Below are 22467 nucleotides of genomic sequence, written 5' to 3'. Positions count from 1 at the left end.
AGAAAGCTGGAAATGACCCAGGGACCCAATCACCACAGACCATTTAATATTCCATGGGGTGTTCCCATGGCACAGTGCTGGACAAGGGCTTGTAAAATGAGTTCAATCTCCACACATCAACATGGTGAGGTCCCCAGGATATATTTCTGAGTGAAGAATACAAATTACAGGGTGATAACTATGGAATGTATTTTAAATATATAAGTAATTTTTAAAGGAAATATACAAACAATTTTATATACTTTTCTCAAAGTACATTTAGGTACATGTAAAAACATAAAAAAAGATCTAGAAGTATATTGTTCATTTCCTCAAAGGGGTGGCAGCCAAGCGTCTGGGGCGTGGCAAACTAGAGCCTTGGCCTAATCTGCACAGGTGTAGGTTTTATAAGGAGAACATATTCAAAAAACTTGGGTGGCTAAAATATAATGAACGTGGGTGAATTCATTAGAATCAGAATTTCTCTCAATAAGGAAAACCCTGCCATGAAATCTCCAAGGTTGAACCTGTGGCCAGGCCCCGTAGGGTGAGGCCAGGGAGCACAGACAAGGTTCCCAATCCTCACTCTGATGAGATGAGATGATGAGATGAGCTGAGATGAGATGCCAGTACAATCTGGCATGAGAGAGAGGGAGGCTCAGCGCAGCGGCCCCGCCAGGCCACAGGGCACAATCAGCTTCGTCTGAGGGCAAGCTGGCCTGGCAGCTTAGAACACCCACATGCACACAGGCTCACGTGTGCACACACAATCATGCGTACACACACATGCGAACACACACCACACAAATACACATCATAGTCACATAAACATATGCTCAGACACACCCGCTCACATGAATGTACATACATAAACATACACCCACATGCACACAGGCACACGTGTGCACACACAATCATGTGTACACATACATGCGAACACACACCACACAAATACACGTCATAGTCACATAAACATATGCCCAGACACGCCCGCTCACATGAATGTACATACATAAACATACACCCACATGCACACAGGCTCACGTGTGCACACACAATCATGCGTACACATACATGTGAACACACACCACACAAATACATGTCATAGTCACATAAACATATGCCCAGACACGCCCGCTCACATGAATGTACATACATAAACATACACCCACACCACTCACACACACACATACCACTTTCAGTCACATAGATATACACCACAAATTCAAGCTCACACACCATTCACAGACACATAAGTGTAAACACACACTCACAGACACATAAGTACACATCTGTACACAACACTCGAACATACGTCTGCACATCCTCCCAGGGCACATGATCATGCTCACTCACACACACACACACATTCTCAACACTCACAGATGCCTGAGGTCGGAGCAGCCAGTCCCAGAAGCCTCAACGCTGGGACTGAGTCCTCGGGGCTGACGGGGGAGCCCAGTACACAGCAGAGGACGAGCACGCACCAGGGGCAGCCAAGGGAAGAGAACCCTGAGATGAGCCAGGAGCCAGGCAGCCTGAGCCCAGCCCAAGCCCTCACTGCCAGCAAGGGGCAGACACGAGAACCCTCACGGCATCCTTCCCCCAGGTCATCCGTCCCTGCTGTGCACTGCCATCCCCCCCAGCAGATGCTGTGACGGGATCACTACCCTCCACAGAGACCATCAGCCATCCCCTGGTCCCGGCACCAGGCACCGCTCCCCATGCAAGGAAAGCTTTGCAGCAGCAGAAACTTTGCTCACTAGGGCTCAGCCGCTTAAGAAGCCGGCACCAGAGCCCACCAGCCTGCAGGCGTTTCCTGGGCCAGGCTGCGCTGTTGGGCGACAGCGCTGTGGAGCACCCCAGGCTGGGAGCCAGGGCTCACTGAGCCCGTGTGACCGCCATTCCCACATAGTTGTGCGATGGAATCTCTGAAACATGAAGCAAACCCGTCCCCATATCCTCCAGAGGCCTCCCACAGCATGACTGCCCTGTCACCTGACTGCTTCACTCAGAGTTCCTGCCACGGATGTCGTCTTTCTGTGGCACACTCAGCTTAATTTCTGCCCCAGGGCCTTTACACCTGCTGCTCCCTCCACCTGGAAGTCCAGGTCTCAACTCAGAAGTCTCCTCCTCAGAAAGACCTTGGCTATAAGTGCTCCTTCTCTGTCACTCTCTATCCGCCATTCTGTTCTATTTTTTCCATAAAACCATTTCCCAGCAATCGACATATGGGTTCTTTATTGGGTCACTGTCTGCCCTCCAACCAGAACATCTCAGCAGAGTGGAGTTTTCCTTCCTGGATCCACAGCCCCCAGATCAGTGCCTAGCACCTCAGAGGTGGTCAATAAACATGGGAAAATCGCCTCACCTTTGGAGCCTCTCTTTCCCCTACTTGCATGAGGCTTCCTTCTTAAGGTCAGTTTCACAAAATGGGCCAAGTTTACTGCCTTCCAGCATGGGCAGAGCATAAGAGGAAGTGTAAAAGAAATGTTTATGTTGAGAACTCCGGTGCTCTGATTTCTCTCTGGTTTATAAAATACTCGGGCTGTCTGCGTGGAGGTGGGAAGACAGACGCTGGGAGTTGTCTGACACAGATTATCTTAACAGCAGGGGGATCTGAGGGGATGTCGGGAGGCTCCAGGACCATCTGACAATTGACCACCTCGGGGATCCGCAGAGCTCAGCAGTGCCAAGAGAGAGCACTTGAGGTGCCAGTTGGAAAGGTCGTATGCACCAGCTGGAGGCAGAGCTGTGTAGCCTCACGGGCAGGCAAAAGGTGGGCGCCATGTGGCCACCCCTGGGAACCCCTGCAGACCCCACACAACAGATCATCTCGTTTTCTTTTTGTAGACAAATACTTTGAAGGAATTTTTTAAGCTGTATTCACAGAATAAATTCTCCCACAACGTGCATCAATGGGAAGGCAGGGAATGAAGGTTTGAGCACTCCCAGAGAAGGGACGCCTCCTCTGGGTGGTGGGCCCAGAAAGTGTGTCAGCAGCCCCAGATAACACTGTGTCACCTGGGAGCTTGACAGAAGTGAGGAACTCCAGCTTCACCCCAGATCCTCAAGCCAGAACCTGCACTGTTGCATGTTCCCAGGTGAGCTGATGCTTATTAAAGTCTAGGACATACTTACCTTTGTGTGTATGTGTGTGTGTGTGTGTGTCGTGACAGCACCTGAAATCTACCCTCTTGGCAATTTTCCAGTACTGAGTACAGTATTATTAACTCTAACATGCATGCTGTACCCTGGATCTCTGGACTTATTCATCCTGCATAACTGCAACTTTATGCCTCTGACCAGCATCTGCCCATCTCCTCCACCACCTCATCCCCTGGGAACCACTGCTCTACTCTCTGCTTCTATGTACTTGACTTTTTTAGATTACACATATCAGAGGTCATGCAGTGTTCTTCTTTGTCTGGCTTATTTCACTGAGCATAATGTCTTCCAGGTTCATCCACATTGCCACAAATGGCAGGATCTCCTTTTGTAAAAGCAAACAATACTCCACTGTGTGTGTGTCTGTTTGTGTATATATGTCACAATTCTTTATCCATCCATTCATCTGTACAATCATTTTAATAATCATTTCACTATGTGCGTGTATATCAAATCACCATGTATACCTTAAATATATACACGTTTTATTTTTTAAAAAATAAAATTTAACTTAAAATCAGCCTGGGACATGCCACTCAACACTCTCCAGGGCCTCTCGAAGATCAGCTGTGTGGCCAGGGCAGTGAGCTCTTCCTATTCACCGAGTCTCCTTCCCCAGCAGTAAAATAAGAGGACTCTCCCACGTTGGCAAAGGCCCAAGGGAGAAGAGGGCCAGGGAGAGGAAGCTGGGAATCCCTGGAGAAGCAGGAGCCCCGGGGCCTTGGTTGGCCTCCTGGTGATGGTAAGAGGGCTACCATACTGCACAGAGGCCACTGTGGGGTCAGGGAGGCCTTAACCTGGGCAAGCCACCCACCTCCCCCAGCACACTGTCACCTACCGGACACCTCTTTCCTCCTGGCCTTGGCCCCCGGTCTCTTTGGGGTGGGGCCAAGGATCCCCATGAGGGCAGGACCAAGGTTTGCCATCCACCATCTCAACAACAGGAAACAATTTTTCCAAACCAGATTATATAAGGGAAAGATGCGTGTGTTCAACAGATGTTTGCTCAGATGCGATCCTCCCCAAGCCCTCTGAGCAGGAAAGCCTTCCCCACTTCTGCTCAGGACCCGGCCCTCCCAGCCCAGGAGGAGCTGGCCTCTGGCTGAACACACCTCTGGAGCGCCTGGGGCTGGGCTGTGCTGAGCCAGGCTGCAAGCCCAGCCCACCTCCGAGAGCGCTCACTGCTCTCAGTAACCTGAGGGCAGGTGCAGGCCCTGCGCAGAAATGCCGTGAGTGGCCAGGATCGACTGGCTGCAAGCAACACACAAAGAATCAGAGGAACCAACATAAGTCTGCTGGCAAAGGCCCAGCCACAGAGAAGAATGTGAACCGTGAACACCTTGCCATGCAGAAGGGGAGGCAGAGATGACGGAAATGGGGAGGGGACAGAGTAGGCACTGGGGACGCCAACCACAGGAAGAGAGGCCTCCAGACCCACCGCCCTGGGCCGATGCCAGAAGAGGCAAAGATGCAAACACAGTATTGAAAGGTCCACAGGGTGTGGTCAGCTCCAAAGATACACCCTAGTCCTAATCTCTGAGGACCTGTGAATGTTGTTACCTCGTATGGCAGAAAAGCACTTTTATGTGTGATTAAATTAAGAATGTGGAGGTAGGAGACAATCCTGAATTATCAGGGCAACCCTCAGTGCAAGCACATGTCCGTTTCCTTATAAGGAGAAGGCCGGAGAGACCAGACACCCAGAGGAGAAAGCCAGGCCAAGACAAAGAGAGAAAGAAAATTCTGGCCTTGAAGACAGGAGCGAGGTAGCCACAAGCCAAGGGATGCCTGGAGCCACCAGAAACACAGACGCAAGGAAGGCCTTTTCCCCTGGAGCCACTGCTGAGAGCACGGCCCTGCCAACACGCTGCTCTCTGCCTCCAGGACCGGGGTGTCAGTCGCTCAGTGGTGTCTGACTCTTTGCGACCCCATGGACTGTAGCCTGCCAGGCTCCTCTGTCCATGGGATTCTCCAGGCAAGAATACTGGAGTGGTTGCCATTTCCTTCTCCACTCCAGAACTGGGAGAGAACGCATGTCTGTTGTTTAAGCCAGTAAATTGGGGGTAATTTGTTACATTCAGAGGCAGAAAGTTGATAAAACAGGGAACCTTGATATCGGACTAAACTGGTGAAAGAAATACTGTGAAAGACTGAGGCAGTTAAGGGGCAGGGGGGTTGTCAGAGAGCTAAATCCTCATCTTCTATGGCAGGAAGTCGAAAGATAATATCAAAACCTGACACCCCAAGAAACAGTGCCAGGAATGTACTCAAAGGCATGCTGGTGACTGCTGGAACCCACAGCCTAAAACCCTCCATGGGCCCCACTCTTGGGAATGGCCTGTGAGGAAGGGGTACACATGCTCACACACTCATTCACAGGGCCACACACCCACATTCTCTTGCATACTCTCACACTAACAGGCACCCTTACATTCACACACACACACACACACACACACACAAGCAGTCACACACTCATACACACACACACATGCACTCAAAATGCATTCTCACACTTGCTTGCATCCTCAAATCCACGCACACCTGCACATGCAGACACACACTCATACACCACACCAGAAGGGGAGCCGGAGCCAGGATGTCAGCTCTGGCACTACGGGTCCCAACCAGAAGCTGAGGAGGACCCCCTGCACCCAGAACACACAAGGCCACCCGGGGCCCCCCACCCCGAGCGCTGTGCTTCCGCACCCCCTGGGAGCAGGCGGGGCTGTGCCAAAGCCAGGCCACGGATGGCACTTGCCGGGCTCCAGGCCCTGTCCTGCCCCTGCCAGGCCGCTCCTGCCCTCGTCTTACTCCGCTCTCGGGAAGCACCTCTCGCCAGCCATCTGGGGTTTGGCCGAGCCTCAGCCTCCTGGCTGCCACGTCTCACTCGGCGCTGGGCGGCTGCCAGCTCTGAGCTAAGTGAGCGCGGGCGGAGGAAGGGGAGAGCAGGGAGCAGGCACAGGGCTGCTCCTCCTCCCGCATCGCGGCCGGAACAGACGCTGTTTTCCCATCCCTTTTGAACTAAGAGTAATAAATCCACCAGGCTTTACTCAGAGCTCCCTGGGCTCACAAGCCCTCCTGCCTACTCGCCCTCCGCAGGCCCAGGGCCGGGTCCCTCCTCTCTTGGCGTGTACTCTGCCACATCCTCACTGTATTATGGCCCCATTTTACAGATGAGGGGAACAAAGCCTGCAGAGGCCAATGTGCCTGCCAGGTCACAGGGCCCACAGGAGGTGATCCTGGCCAGACTCCAATCCCCTGGCCCTGGAGTCTGCCCCCTGCCACCCAGCCCGCATGGCCTCTGTGCACCCAGGTCATGTCCTGCTTCTACGTCTGTCCCACTTGACTCTCCAACCAATGGGCTGGGATCCCCATCTCCCGATGCCAGGGCCAACCAAGAGCCATGGGAACACAGGAGGCCCCCTCAGCACGGTGTGAAGAGGCTCACACCCAGCCTGTCCAGACAGAAACTCTTCCCTTCCTCTACACTCTGCTCCTCCCCTCCCTCCTCCCGGTCACACAAGCCAGGAGCCTGGAGGTTGTCCTGGGCTCCCCTCCCTCCCACTCACATCCCCAAGGCTCAACTCTACCACTTCTCAACCGTCCACCACCCGCCTTGCCTCTCCCTGTCCCTTCCTCAGCATGAGAGCCAATCTCTCTCTTCTATTCCTCCAAGGGTGCCAACTTGGGCCCTGTCCATCCGGCACAGTCTCTTCCCAGCCCCAGAGAGCTCTTCCCAAGATACACATCACAATGTAACCCTGGATAAGATGAAACACCTCCACGTTCCAGGATACACCGTAACCAGATCACCGTGTGAGGGTCACGTCACAGTCCTGGAGCCAGCCCACTGCACTCGCACTGGTAAAGCGTGGGTGTCCCCAGGAGCGCTCATTTTCCTCCGCTGTTAATCCAGGGAGCCAGTGTCAAGGGTCAAGGAACAGGAGCTGGGGTCAGGAAGTGCACGCAGGGGTGAGAGGAAAGTCAGCTCCAGAGACAGTCCTCCTCACCCACCTTGTCCTAGTCACTAGAAGGGACTCAAATCCTCCACCCACAAAACCAGCCACGGTCATACGCCCTGGGAAACAAGAGGTCACGTTTGAGCAGTACTTTAAAAGAAAAGCCATACCCAAAACAGCCTATAGATGAGAGAGAACTGAAACAAAGATATCATGTATTCACATAGAGACAACAAACCGCACTGGGAACATGGAGCAGGAATGAGCAGCTACCAAAAAACCTAGTTAGGACAAATGTTTATAATTGGAAAAATACCTAGTTACTGAACTGAACAGCAGAAACAATGAGCCAACCAACCAACTCAGAAGCTGAGGGTGTGGTGGGAACACTCCCTCTGCATGCTTCGGGATCAAGCCAGAGAAGGCATATGGGAAAACCCAAATGACGTAGATGAACCTGTACCATCCACATGATGCAGAAAAGGGGGGAGAAAGAAGAAATTTCCCAAAATTAGATGAAGTATTTCAACTTAAATGGGTTCATAGAGAGCAGATCAAGACATACCTAAGGAAAAAACTCACCGAGATACAGTAACCTGAAACCCAAGAATATCAAAGACAAAAAGAACCTTCTGACAGCTCCCAGAGAGAAAGAGCAGATCAACACAGAGGAAAGCGTCTTCAGACAGATATGCAGGTTTAGGATCAGGGCCCAGCGCCAGAGGCAACAGATAGAGACCAGCATCAGGCAGCAATACCTGCAAAGAATTCAAGAAAAGGATCTCAAAGGGACTGGGGTGGAGGGACACAGCCCATTCCCTGAGGGCAAAGTGACAACAGACACAGAACATCCAAGTCCCTTCGGGAAGGTGGGCAGTGGCAGAGGCCACAGCAGAGTAGAAGAGACCCACTGACTAGCGGGTCAGCATCTTGGGGGACACTTAAACAGCCGGAATAGGGGACGCACCCCATCGTGAGCATGTGAGGTTCCTGCCTAAGTCCCTTAAGGGCTCTCCACTGCAGAACATGCCTTCGCTCCCTGGGATGGCATCTCAGACCCTCCTGATGCTGTCTCCAGGAAACTAGGTGCTCCTGGAGAACACCGCCTCTTCACAGTGTCCACAGGGCCTGGCCAAGGAAGCATGGAGAAATGTGGCTGAACAAAGGAGGAGCAGGGAAGGAAGGAAAGAGAAAGAAGGGTGGGAAGCAAGAAGGAGGAAAGGAAGACAAGAAGGAAAGGTGAAAGAAAAAAAAACAAGAAAGGAAGGAAAGAAAGAAATCCCAGCTAATTCTCAGCAACATCCAAGTGCAGGGATGTAAGGACAGCAGCAGAGCCCCAGTCCGCCTGCCAGCTCGTCCGGGGGGCCACCTGGGGGCCACTGCAGCCAGCCTGCAGCCAGCAGCCTCAGCCCTTTGCCCCAGCACCTCGGTCTCTTTCCCCCTGATGGCTTCCGGGTAATTCCTCACAAAGCAAGCTTAGGCTCTGGCTTGAGCTGTCCTTGTCCCTGAAGTCTGGCTCAGCTGGTAGAGCAGCTGACATTACAACACATCACACTGCAGGGTCAGCCTGCTCGGGTGGTGCACTTCTGACCCCAATTTCCAACTCCACTGCAACAAGGAGGGAGCATGAAGACCTCCAAAAACCCACAGCGCAGCTTCACACACACAGAGACACACAAACAGCTGAGGGTCCAGGGAGGCAATGACGCTGGTCTGCAGTGAGCCTTATCATGGGGAGGAGACCGCAGGGATGTGAGTGGGCATCCCTCCTCACTGTTCTCACAGCACCCTGCTGCCACCCAACTGTCCAGAGAGGAGGCTAACTGAGGGAAAGAAACAGGATCTCATGCCCTGGAGCAGAGCCAAGAGCTCTGCAGCCGTCAAGGACCACTGGGCTCATGGCTGGACACGCACCCTGGGACTTTCCAGGAATGCTGCTGGCATTCAACACCACATGCCCCAGTAATCACAGGGAAAACTCACTCACTTTCTTGTGTTAATTATACAAGTATTATGTCAACATACTCTCCTGTGCATCACCCTGCCATCTGCTCCTCCCTTCCACGTCTCCCTGTCCACTCTTGTCCACCCCTGTACCCACACTTCCACTTCACTCCTCGACACCCCTCTGCTCAACTCAGGGGAGCCAATTCATTTGGACAGGCATGGAGGTACTTCTAGACATTTTATCTTGTAGGATGGTGCCCTTTGCATCTATGTCTCAGGGAAATCTCAAGGACTGGAGCACAGGCTGGGTGCCCACCCAGCGGGTCTTTGCCCGACACAGAGCAGACCTGCTGCCTCGCTGCTGCCCACCCACAGGGGACCAGCAGCCCGGCCGCACTGGGGTAACCAACGTTTCTCTGATAGCCAAGGCAACTCAGGGTTTATGTTTGTTAGACACAAGCTAGCAAACATGTGTCTCAGCATATGTCTCACTGAGGGCCGTGTGGCTGGCACCAGGCAGGCCATCCTGGCCCGGGGAGGACAGAGGTGCAGGTGTGCGGGGGGAGATACGCCAGGGCCCCAGCCAGCAGGACACAACAGGGGCAGACTGAGGCCCCCTTGGGTCTCTGGGGGCCTTGTTCACGGCTGACACGCAGCTGGGACAAGAGGAATGGGCAACAGGAAGGCCAGACTCTGCCTCCCAGCAGGATCCCCACCTGAAAGCCCTCCCCTGGTTCCTAGCAAGAAGGCCCTCCCTGGAGCAGGCCGGTGGGGCAAGCCAGCCCTTCTGGCCCCCAAGCTCAGAGCCCCAACCCAGAGCGCACAGTGCCCACCCTGGCACCGCCACCCAGAAGGAGATCCTCGGCTAATACATCCCCGGCAGAAAAGGCCATTCATCCCTGGGCTTAACTAGCCTCTTCCAATTAGTGAAGAATAAAACGGCAGCATCTACTCTGAAGGACTGCACTGTCAGATTATTAATTAAACGCACTGCGCTGAGCCGCCCCACACAGGAGGCCAAGCCCTCATTAAAACGGCATGAGACTAAAGCCGGGAGAGCGTGCGGAGGCAGAGGGGGAGCCAGACCTGAGACAGGAGAGCGGGAGACGGCGGTCAGGGGGAGACGCGGGGCAGACAGGGCCAGCAAGGCCACGGGCGCTGTCGCGGGGAGGGCCCCCGTAAACCCCTTTGGGAGAATGTGGCAGATGCAGGTGCTTCAAGTCCTTTCTCAACACATAAGCCCAGTGCACACTGCAGGGGCTGCAGAAACACTGGGCCTCCTCTTCATGAACCTCAGCAGGGAGACACAGAGGGCGCAGGCCAGCCGTCATTCCCACGTGGCAGAGGGCGGCTCCTCCCTGGACGCAGGTCAGGCACCAGGCTGAGGCCCTTGGCTCAGGCGGGGGCTGTCCTCTGGCAATGTCCTGGGAGGAGCAGTAATGTCACTCTCTTGGACCCTGAGACGTTGAGCCCTGTCCTCTCCTGGGGGAGATGCCTGAAGGGCCATCCAGGAACGTCAGAGCCAACCCAAAGGAGCAGGTCACAGACAGCACCGTCCACTGGGCAGGAAAGCCTTCTTCAACTGGGCACTCGGGAAAGGGTCGCTGCTTGCTATGCTGACTTTGCTTTCCCCCTGGGTGTTATTTCTCCTCTGTCTTCCTCCAGCCGTGAGTGAGATGCTGTGAAAGGTTACAGGCTGTTCTCACTTCTGACGGTGGGTGCCCAGCAGCTCTAACCTTTGACAAGCACATGTGCACCACACATACACGTGAATGTACATTTGTGTGCACTCCTACATGCTTCACACATGTGTATACCCGCACAACACAGGCCCTTGTACACACACATCACACGCACCCATGTGCACCCACACAACATACTACACATATGCAGAAGTCCAACACACATGCACGTGTGTTTACACGTGTGCGTGTATGTGTCGTTCCTGAGTGTGTGTCACACAGGTACCTATAGGCACTTGCCTGCACAAACACCCACCCTGTTAGCTGCTCTTGGGCTCATTCTTTGCTTATTTTCATGGTTCTTACCACTATCGGAAATGATGTTCACTCCTGTCTCCTCCACTCTACCTGCCCACAGTTTGTTGTGATCCACACAGCTAAAGGCTTTAGGGAAGTTAATGAAGCAGAAGTAGGTGTTTTTCTGGAATTCCCTCCTGGAATTTCTTCCAAGGAGCAAGCGTCTTTTAATTTCATGGCTGCAGTCACCATCTGCAGTGATTTTGGAGCCCAAGAAAATAAAGTCTGTCACTGTTTCCCTTGTTCCCCCATCTATTTGCCATGAAGTGATGCGACCAGATGCCATGATCTTTGTTTTTTGAATGTTGAGTTTTAAGCCAGCTTTTTCACTCTCCTCTTTCACTTTCATCAACAGGCTCTTTAGTTCCTCTTTATTTTCTGCCATAAGGGTGGTGTCATCTGCATATCTCAGGTCATTGATATTTCTCCCGGCAATCTTGATTCCAGTTTGTGCTTCATCCAGTCTGGTATTTCGCATGATGTACTCTGCATATAAATTAAATAAGTAGGGTGACAATATACAGCCTTGACGTACTCCTTTCCCAATTTGGAACCAGTCCATTGTTCCATGTTCGGTTCTAACTGTTGCTTCCTGACCTGCATACCTATTTCTCAGGAGGCAGGTAAGGTGGTCTGGTATTTCCATCTCTTGAAGAATTTTCCACAGTTTGTTGTGATCCACACGAAGACTTTGGCGTAGTCAATAAAGCAGAAGTAGATGTGTTTCTGGAGCTCTCTTGCTTTTTCAATGATCCAACAGATGTTAGCAATTTGATCTCTGGTTCCTCTGCCTTTTCTAAATCCAGCTTGAACATATGGAAGTTCTCAGTTCACATACTCGTGAAGCCTGGCTTGGAGAATTTTGAGCATTACTTTGCTACCATGTGAGATGAGTGCAATTGTGCGGTAGCTGGAACATTCTTTGGGATTGCCTTTCTTTGGGATTGGAATGAACACTGACCTTTTCCAGTCCTGTGGCCACTGCTGAGTTTTCCAGATTTGCTGGCATCTTGAGTGCATCACTTTAACAGCATCATATTTTAGAATTGGAAATAGCTCAACTGGAATTCCATCACCTCCACTAGCTTGGTTCACAGTGATGCTACCTAAGGCCCACTTGACTTCACATTCCAGGATGTCTGGCTCTAGGTAAGTGATTACACCATCGTGGTATCTGAGTCATGAAGATCTTTTTTGTACAGTTCTTCTGTGTATTCTTTCCACCTCTTCTTAATATCTTCTGCTTCTGTTAGGTCCATACATGTGTACCCTACCTCTAACAGGCCCTGATAATTCCTGGTCTCTGGTTCCTGAGGGAGGAGGACTCCCTGCCTGGCCCTAGGGCTAACTTTTCTGCATTTGGGCCGCTCTAGCTGCCAAGCCTGAGGGTTCCCAAGGCAGCCAGTGGATGGTCAACCTCCTCCAGCCTAACACTCTCCTTCCAAGGCTGGCCAACTACCAGGAGATTTACGGAGCCTGGTTGGCAACCTCAGTGTCCCTGCCCTGCCCAGCAAGTGAGGGGAGGCTGCGGAGGAAACTCCCTCCAGCCCCATCTCATCACCCGCACGCTTCTCTTTCCTTCCATCCTGCGGGGCAGCAACTGCCTCCTTCGGCCATCTAGGGCTCCCAGCCCCTGCCCTGCCTATTCTTTGGGGACCTCGGCCTGCCTAAAGTCCACTGGCCTCCTTCTGATAACGCAGCCCCGTGTTTGTCAGGAGCCCCCCCACCACCACCCTCCCACAGGTCCCGTGGAGGTAAAGGGTCACACAACCCATGCAGGACAACCCGGCTGCAGTGAACAAGGCTTAGGGACAAGGACTTGCCACAAGTCAGCCTATTGGCTTAAATCCAGAAACTACGGCTGCAACTGGGGCTTCCCTGGTGGCTCAGATAGTAAAGAATCTGCCTGCAATGCAGGAGACCCAGGTTTGATCCCTGGGTTGGGAAGATCCCCTGGAGGAGGGCATGAGTCAGGAGAATCCCCATGGACAGAGGAGCCTGGTGGGCTACAGTCTATGGGGTCACAAAGATTCGGACACGACTGAGCAACTAACAGGGCTATAACTATTAGAAAAGCTGTTTCCCTGGGGTTGTTAAAATGCACACACCTGGGGAAGCATCTACCTTCAGCCTCTTTTTCTGGATGAATAAAAGAGCATGAATGAAATCTCCAGCCAAGAGCTGGAGAAAGTAAGAGACTAAAAATTTATTTGATTACCTGGATCCAGCCACACCTAAAGCTAGGAAGCCCTGGATTTTTCTTTTTCAGATTTAGCAACCAATAAATTCTTCTTTCTTTAAGCCAATTTCAGTTGGATTTCTGACACTTGCAGAATGACTCCTGGCTAATACGCTGTTTCTCTACCATATCTTCAGACTTCCCCTCTCTCCTAAATCCTGTCCTCCATTTATCACCAAACTCAAGCCAACCGAAATCCTCTGAGCATGTAATCATGGTGCTAGATATTGACTAGACTTATAATCATTTTGCGATATATATAAAAATTGAGTCATTATATTGTACACCTGAAACTAATATTGTATGTAGTTGTATCACAATAAAAAATAAAAATTTTTTTTAAATTGTAAAATGTCCAAAAAATATCTTCTGTACAAAGAGGCAGAGTTCAAACACACGTATACATGTGCACATGTTACTACTACATGCACATATGTATATCCCAGTCTTTCTAGAAGGAAATGTCCTCTGCACCCAGACGTCTCCATCCCCATGATGTGCCGTCTGTCCTCCACTTCCTTGGCCTCTCCCTGGCCTCGCACGTGCTCAGTCTCACCCCCAACCCCTCCCACCCCCTGGCCCTGACATCTGCCAAGCCCTCTCCCATGCGGCTCTCACGCACACGGCGTCTGGGAGCCTACCTCCTCAGGGAGTCCCGCCCTCTCACCCACTGGCACAGGGGCAGCACCCTTCTCCGGTACCCACTGCCTGCTGTACCTGTCCCCAAGGTGGTGGCGTGCCCAGGAGCACGGCCCCCTCCCTGCCTCTCTGTCCTTGGGATCTCACCCTCCCTGGGCATGGGCGCCCCCAGCCCTCTGCACAGAGAGCTCCCTCCTGCGCTCTGCCCAGGCCCTGCCCCTGCACACAGAACCTGCTACCTCAGGATTCCTCCAGGGAAGCCGCCCCAACCACACACTCTCCGCCAGGCCACTCCTCCTTCCTGGCCAGCACGCCTGTCTCCCTCCTCCCTCCCACCCAAGGCAGAGGCCTGGGACTGTTCCTCCCATCCTCTCCCTCCAGCTCCACATCTCCCAGCGCCCAGAGAGACTGGCCTCTCCACACTTCCTAAAGAGATGCTGCTTCCTCTGACCCAAACGCTAAGGTAGAACATAAAATGATCCAGAAAATAGCTCAGTGGTAGAGTCCACCTGCCAATGCAGGAGACATGGGTTTGATCCCTGACCCAGGAAGGCCACACATGCTGCCGAGCAACTAAGCCCATGAGCCCCAAGTACCGCGCCTGTGCCCCGCGGGGAAAGCAGCCACCGTGAGGAGCAGCCCACACACGGTAACCAAGAGAAGCCCCTGCTCTCCGCAACTAGAGAGCCCTCACAGCAGCGAAGACCCAGCACAGCCAAAGAGTTATTAACTAATTAAGTGATGAAACAAAAAATAAACCTTAAAAAGTGATCCAGAACCACAGCAAATTGCAGGATGGTGTTCAATACAGGCTTTTTTATGTTTGTACACATGTGCATATACGTGAAAAAGACACAGGGAAAAGTTGATAAGACTACAAGGCGGGGGATCGGGATGGGGAATACGTGTAAATCTATTTAAAAAAAGACTACAAGGGATTTCAATTTTCTTCCTCTGGCTTATTTATGCATTGTTTTCTTCAGTGCACAGGCACTCTGGGATTTAAAACAGATAAACAAAAAAACTGTAAACCATTTTAAGACATCCCAGGACAGCTGGCACCAGGCATTTCAAGATCCAGTGCAAAATGCACCGGTGGGGAGAGGACCCGAGGCTGTGCCCCACTCCATCCCTTCTTGGGATGAGTCCTCACCTGCAACCTCGCAGCTGATGCCCTGGAGGCTCCAACCAGTGAACTGACCTGCCTGAGGTCACAAGGGAGTGAGCATGGAGCCCAGTCCTCCCCCTGCCACCAAGTCTCCACGACAGGCTATGATCCCCTTCCTCAATTCGGGGCAACCCCTGGAGCAATCCCAGCGCTCCCACAGGCCCTGCGCATAAGACACCCACGGGACTCGAGGAGGCTCCGAGCCAGCTCTAGGTGGCTCAGCAAGGCCACCAGCAACCACGGAGTCAGAGGAGCCTCTGGCTGCCCCCGAAATACAAGCAGCAGGACGGGAGGCCCCTCTGGGAGACAAGGACCTCAGCAGCTCCACCGGCAGGTGGGGCCCAGGCCAGGCGGTACATTCACCCAAACGTGGCATGGGAGCAGCTGGAGCGGCAAGAGCCCCTTCCAGCCGGGATCTGAGAAGGAGCCCCGGAGGGAGGGTTGTCTCTCAAATACAACTGACGCCTGAGCCTCGGCTGCAGGTGACCCCATGGAAAGGTGGCTGGCAAGGCTTCACCCAGTCGTGGGCCCGCTCTCTCCCTAGTGCCCACATGGGGCCAAGAACACTGGGTCCTGGCTGTAGACAGAGACAGGCAAGAGGCAGAACCCACGCCTCCCAGGCTGAGCCTAGCCCGGAGCCAGCACCCCCGGCCCCCACACGGCCCCGTGAAGCGACAGAGGCCCAGGGCCCTCCCAGCTGGGGGCCGGGAGCCGTGTGCGGCATGAAGTCACACGTGGTCCCTGCTGACAAGCCTTTGGCGATGCTTGCGTCTAAGCAGCCGTGAATGGAAATGACCTGTCAGGAGGGAAGACAGTGAAGGAGGGGGTCCCCAGCAGTCAAAGAGGATGCAGAGAACACTTGAGGGGAGGAAGGAGTAGCAGGACAAGACCCCTCACAGCAGGCCAGGAGGAGAGCCGGAGAGTGACCGCCTTGACCTGGACACCGCATCCCACCACAGGCCCCAGCACTCACCAAGGCCTCTCCGGGTCCCAGGACCCCTTACCAAACACGGGGCACCCAGGGCAGGAAGTCTACCACTGCCCTCGGGGAGTCTGCTGAATGGCTCCATAAAGCTGTCAACACTGCCTTCCTCTCTCGGGTGGACACCGCAAGCCCAGCACAAGCGGCAGAACCTGTGCCCACCGAGCCAGCCATGGCTGAGCCATGCATCTCTCACTTACACTGGCGAGGATGAGGCCATGCAGCATTTACACACAGCGTGACGCAAATGACAGGCTGTGACGCATGCCGCTGCCTCTTGCTGTTCATGCATTGACTGAAAAGCACCCGAAACGCTAGCACACAGATGCTCATGGTGGCCCTATACATAAGAGTCAAAACGTGGGAACAACCCAGCCATCCATCGACTGACGAGTGGACTTTCCAAATTGCGGTCTATCCATAAATGGAATGCCGTGTGCCTGGTCACTCAGTCGTGTCTGACTCTGCGACCCCACGGACTGCAGCTCACCAGGCTCCTCCGTCCGTGGGGATTCTCCAGGCAAGAATAATGGCATAGGTTGCCATGCCCTCCTCCAGGGGATCTTCCCAACCCAGGGATAAAACCCAGGTCTCCCGCACTGCAGGCAGATTCTTTACTGACTGATCCACCTGGGAAGCCCACAATAGAATACTATTTGTCCATAAAAAGCAGCCATGAAATTAAAACATGCTTGTTCCTTGGAAGAAAAGCTATAACAAACCTAAACAGCATATGCAAAAGCAGAGATATCACTTTGCCGACAAAAGTCCGTCTAGTCAAAGCTATGGTTTTCCCAGTGGTTGTGAGAGTTGGACCATGAAGAAGGCTGAGCACCAAAAGAATTGATGCTTTTGAACTGTGCTGCTGGAGAAGACTCTTGAGAGTCCCTTGGACAGCAAGGAGATCAAACCAGTCAACCCTAAAGGAAATCAACCCTGAATATTCATTGGAAGAACTGGTGCTGAAGCTGAAGCTCCAGTACTTCGGCCACCTGATGCGAAGAGCTGACTCATTGGAAAAGACCCTGATGCTGGGAAAGATTGAGGGCAGGAAGAGACGGAGATGACAGAGGATGAGATGGTTGGATGGCATCACAGAATCAATGGACATGAGTTTGAACAAACTCTGGGAGATGGTGAAGGACAGGGAGGCCTGGCGTGCTACAGTCCATGGGTCACAATGAGCTGGACATGACTCAGAGACTAAACAACAGCAACAGGAAGTATAATGTTCTGGACTTCCCTGGTGGCACCGTGGATAAGAAACTTCCTGCCAACGCAGGGGACACAGCTTTGATCCCTGGACTAGGAAGATTCCACACAGCAACTAAGCCCATGTGCTACAACTACCAAGCCCAAGCTTGAAAGCCCGTGAGTCACAACTACTGAGCTCCCATGCCACAAGAGAAGCTACCGCAACGAGAAGCCCACACGCCGCAACCAAGGCTAGCCCCTGCTGGCTGCAGCTAGAGACAAGCCCATGCGGGGCAACAAACACCTGAAGCCATCAAAATAAACAAATCAGGTCCGCTCAGTCGCTCAGTGAAGGTAATGGGCACAGAAATAACAGAGGTAAAAAATAAAGGGAATGGGCACAGAAAAAGTAAAGAAGATCTGACACATGCTGCAACACAGAAGAACCTCAAAAGCAGTAACTGAAAGAAGTCAGACGCAAAAGGACAAACATCGGGTGATCACATGTACGTGAAAAGTACCATATAAGCAAACCTGAGTCAGAAAGTAGAATAGCGGCTCTCAGGACTAAGGGGACAGGGCAATCGAGTCTGACAGCCACGAGGTATGGGCTTTCTTTTTGGGGTGATGAACATGTTCTACAACTAATTGATGATGGTTGCACAACTCTATAAACATACTAAAGCCATTGGATTTTATTTTAAATGGGTGAAATATATGGTATGTGAATTACATCTCAGTAAGTCATTACCCAAAAAAAGGCACGATGACAAGAAAAAATTTAAAAGCACATGCGCTGCTGCATTATAGACTGTTTCGATGTTAACAGCTTTATTTCAATGGAAGCGGTGTTCTTTGTATTTTAAATTATGACTTAAAAACATTATTCTGATGAAGGGTCCGTGGGCCTCAACAGGCTACCAGGGTTCACGACACAATCAGAGTGAGGAGGACGAAGGCCGGAACATGTGGGCTGTGATGCAGCTGTGTCACCCGCCATGACAAAGAGAACAGGCAGGACCTCCTGAAACTGGGACGGTGAGGAGTCAGCCAGGCATACGGGACTTCCAAGACTTAAGACAAAGGCCCAGAGGTCCTTGGGGACGCCCCCCACTGCATCTGCTCTGTTAATACAACCCCAGATGGGCCCATGGAGTCCCGGCGTCCTTGCCCACTCACACCTTTGACTTGTCTTAGGCCCCAGTTAAAACGTCTCGCCTTCAGGTTGTCTTTAGGTCTAACGGCAGCCTAGACAATCAGCTCCCCCCAGTACCGCGACAAGGGCCATTTTCAACATGGGCAGAGCCTACATTCCCACTGGTGGGAATGTATGATCTTTGAAAGCTCGTCCCAGGCCCACAGGATAGAAGAGAGGGAGGTGGGTAAACTAAGTCATAATGGATCTTGAATGTTGGTTTACCCAATGGATGAAGAAGAGCCACTGAAGGCGCTCGGGGGAAGGTACAGCAAGACAGACTAGAGCAGGAGAAATGGGAAGCAGGAGCAGGTGCAAGACAGGCAGAGATCTGGGAGACAGAGAAGGCAGTGGGCCCTGCTGCCGTCCCCAACAACAGCAGTGTGGCTGCCCACTGGGTACCCAGCCCTCCTTGTCTGTGTCCCAGAGCTTCAAACCACAGACTCTACCCTGGAGCCAGTGGACAAGGGACCAGACCTGGTCAACGGAAGCCCTGCTCCCTGCCCCGGCCACAGTGATTGCTCAATACTTGACACGTGACCTAGCCTAAGTCAGTAAGAGCAAGACTCAGGACCCTGAAACCCCAGGGGGAAGAAGGTCTTTCTGCTGGGCTGGAAGCTGGTGGGGGGTGAGCCTGCAGCCCTGCGCTGGGGAGTGCCTCCTGAGGTCACGCCAAGGAGGAGGGAAGCGGAGCTGAAAGAGGGCAGCAGGCCTGAGCATCCTCTTCTGGCCTGAAATGATTCACACCAGGTTTTCTGTACGTGCATTGGCAGGGGTCTGGACCTGGGGATGGCCCTCCGGGGGGACAGGGCAGCAGCAGCAGCTACACACTGTTGGTGACAGGACAGGAACAAGGATTCAGCCTCACAGTCACACCCTCCAGATTTACGCCCAAAGAAGAAATTAGAGGACAGGCTCTCCACCTCAGGGGATTGTGGTAGGAAGGTAGGAAGGGACAGGTAGGTAAGACAGGAAGGGACAGGAAGGGAAGGGAAGGCAGGAAGAAATTAGAGGACAGACTCTCCCCCTTCTTCCCTGGCCAGTGGCTCCAGACAGCTCTTCACCCCCAAAAGCTGCGCCTCCATCTTACAGAGTAGGCCACTCACCAACCTGGCGTGCCTTTCCCCTCCCCAGCCCGCTGCCAACAAGACACCCTTCTCTCCTTCCAGGCTGGAAATCTTTCCCACATCCTGGCTAATTGTATTCAGGTGGGGAAGATTTGGCAGAAGAAATGTCGTGTTTGTGTGTGTGCGCGCACGCATGTAAGTGTATGTGGGTGTGTGTGTGCATGCATGTGTGTGTGTGCGTCTCCGCCCCCAGCCCTGGCAGCCGTCCCAGGAATGCTGTGTCGACAGGAAGGGACGGAGGACCCTCAGCCGCAGCCTGTGTCCTGACGGGCTCTTGATGACGTCAGTGGCTCTTGGCCGCATCCAGTAAACATCTGGTCTCCTTATTCTGACCCAGGAATTCCATTTCAGAATAGTCACGGCCGCATCTGGCAACATGTCCCAGGCTGACTATGGCCTGGGGCGGGGAGAGCATCGTACTCAGGGGCCTGCCCCCTCCTCCCCGCGCCCAGCCCCAGCTCAGCGCACGATACTCAGAAATGATGAGTGTCTGCCCTGCGCTCGTCGTCTCTGAGTAATCTCCCGCCTTGGCTTCTTCTAACAGCACCCCAAGGGAAATACTCCCTCGTAGTAACAAGGGCCATTCACTACTAAATGCCAGCTGTGGGCCCCACTTCATTGAATCCTCATAACAACCCATCAGACAGTTTGCTGCCATCAAATTTACCTTTCACAGAGAAATAGGAGGCTCTGTCGGGGAGGGGAGGAGCCAGAAGCACACAGAGTGGGCCCCACGTGGAGACAACTCTCTCTAAGTCGAAACCATGAGTTAGAGGCAGGAGGGAGAGATGACTGGCCGCGGAAGCCCTTGGGCATCCCACCTCAACACGCGAGACAGCCAGATGCCAACACAGGGGCCACGAGGCGGTGGTGATCACATCGCGGCGGAGCTGTGGGGCCTGAGGCCGTGAGATCCCTCTCGAGGGCTCTGGCCCTGCTCAGCTCCAGCCCTCTGAAATACAGTCCGAGCAGCTCTCCCAGGTTCTCAAGAGAAACGGGAAATCTGGAGCTGAGAAATTTGTCAAACACTGAGAAGGCCAAACAAAACTCATCTGTGGGTGGACATGGCACGCAGCCCACCCGCTCGCAAGCTCCGCCCTGCACGATGAGAACACTGAACTTCAGATACCGTTTCATTGGTAAGGGCAAGGCAGGGGCTCAAAAAGGGATTTCAAAGTCCAGATTCATTCAGAGTTTCAGGTTATACGTGGGCATCTACCTGCCCAGCCTTCCCCTGAAAGAGTTTCACTGAACCGCTTCCCCAGCTGAAATTCAGAACAGTCTTTCAAAGACCGTGCCTTTCCTGCAGGCCTTGCAAACAATGCTGCTCAGAAGCACTGCCCCTCAGCTTCAGGGAACACAACAGGCCAAACGGACCGAGAGAGACTCCCTGACCAGTGGGGGCCTGCCAGTCACCGCTGCTCATCCCCCCAGAGACCACCAGACATCCATGTTCTGTGCTCAAGCTCTACCTAACGCAACAGACCTGGGAAAGGGAAGTTGCTCCACCAAGGGAAAGTGAGGATGGGACATCGCCTCCTCCCAGACATGCCCACTTCTGGTCTGCGATCTGCAGCATTCACAGAGAGGCAGGACCGGGTCCTGCTCTCCCATGGACGGCGGAAGGCCAGATGCTCTAAATACACGGCTGTGGCTCCCACACAGGATTCCTAAAATTCAGTGGTATACTGTAACCAATGTAAAAAGACATAAAATGAATAAACACTGGAAAAGAAAATGCAAAAATATTATGAATTGCAGGAGATAATAGCATACGTAAAAAACTCTCACCCCCCCCAAAAAAAATCCAAAAATCAGGACAAAAATCATGATACAGAAGTTCATGAAAATGCCTAGATGTGAAATATAGAAACGTGCGCATCTGGAGTGCAAACATGGGAAACATCCAATCGAGAGATTTACTTTAAAAGGGTTTTTTTGTGATCATCCATGTTCCGCAGCTGAGCCACTGTGATAATGGAAGACTGGTTTTGCTGAAGCGCAAGAGGAAGACACAAGCCATCAGAAGCAAGGACGAGAAACAGGTGAGGCGGGACGGGGTCTGGATTTGCCAGGTCAGCGGCAGCTGTCTTGTGTTTAGCAGCAAGTATGCAAATGCATACATAATTTGTACTAACATGCTGTTTATATTTCTGTTGGCTCTTTGGGAATGAAGGTGTCTAAACTCTAAGGCAGTTGGATGGCATCACCGACTTGATGCACATGAGTTTGCACAAGCTCTGGGAGTTGGTGATGGACAAGGAAGCCTGGCGTGCTGCAGTCCATGGTCTTATGAAGAGTCGGACAACTGAGCGACTGAACTGAAACTCTGAGGCGATCATTAATCCGGAACAAGTAGGTCCCGGATATTCTGAGTAAATGATCATCTACTGTATCCTAGATTAAAAATATTCCTAGACCTCTATAACAGCTTACTATAAAACATAACAGAAAAGATCCTATTTGTAATGGTAATAACATTCTAACTCTTGGTAGTAAACCTCCTGGGATATATTTTAAAAGGTATGAATTAATGTTCTTATTTCTCTGAGAAAAATAACCATCTTGAAGATGTCAATCACTTGTTTTCAGCTAAGATTTGCTGCAGTTCTGTTGAATGCTGGACACTAACTTAAGCAGCAGTATCACCCAAAATAAAGATCCTCATGATATTGTTTAAAAACCAAAAGAAAACAAACCCAAAAGACATTTGATAAATGGACAAAAGTAGCCAAAACATATTAAGTCATGATGGTGATTCCTGCCCTGTATGGTTTTAGAATATACTGTTAAGCAAAGTAATTATAAGACTCTAGTGCTGGTGCAAA

At 52.3% G+C, this 22467-nt stretch overlaps 1 protein-coding gene across 1 annotated transcript in view; it reads right to left on the bottom strand.

Annotated features, from left to right (window-relative positions):
* The window catches only part of ADAMTS2 (ADAM metallopeptidase with thrombospondin type 1 motif 2), a 254991-nt gene that overhangs the window by 214846 nt on the left and 17678 nt on the right, over positions 1–22467 (bottom strand). The gene's annotated exons all lie outside the window — the stretch shown is intronic.

Source organism: Cervus elaphus, chromosome 9, assembly GCF_910594005.1.
Source record: "Cervus elaphus chromosome 9, mCerEla1.1, whole genome shotgun sequence".
In the NCBI taxonomy this organism is placed as follows: Eukaryota; Metazoa; Chordata; class Mammalia; order Artiodactyla; family Cervidae; genus Cervus; species Cervus elaphus.
This window is presented reverse-complemented; position numbering and strand designations above follow the sequence as displayed.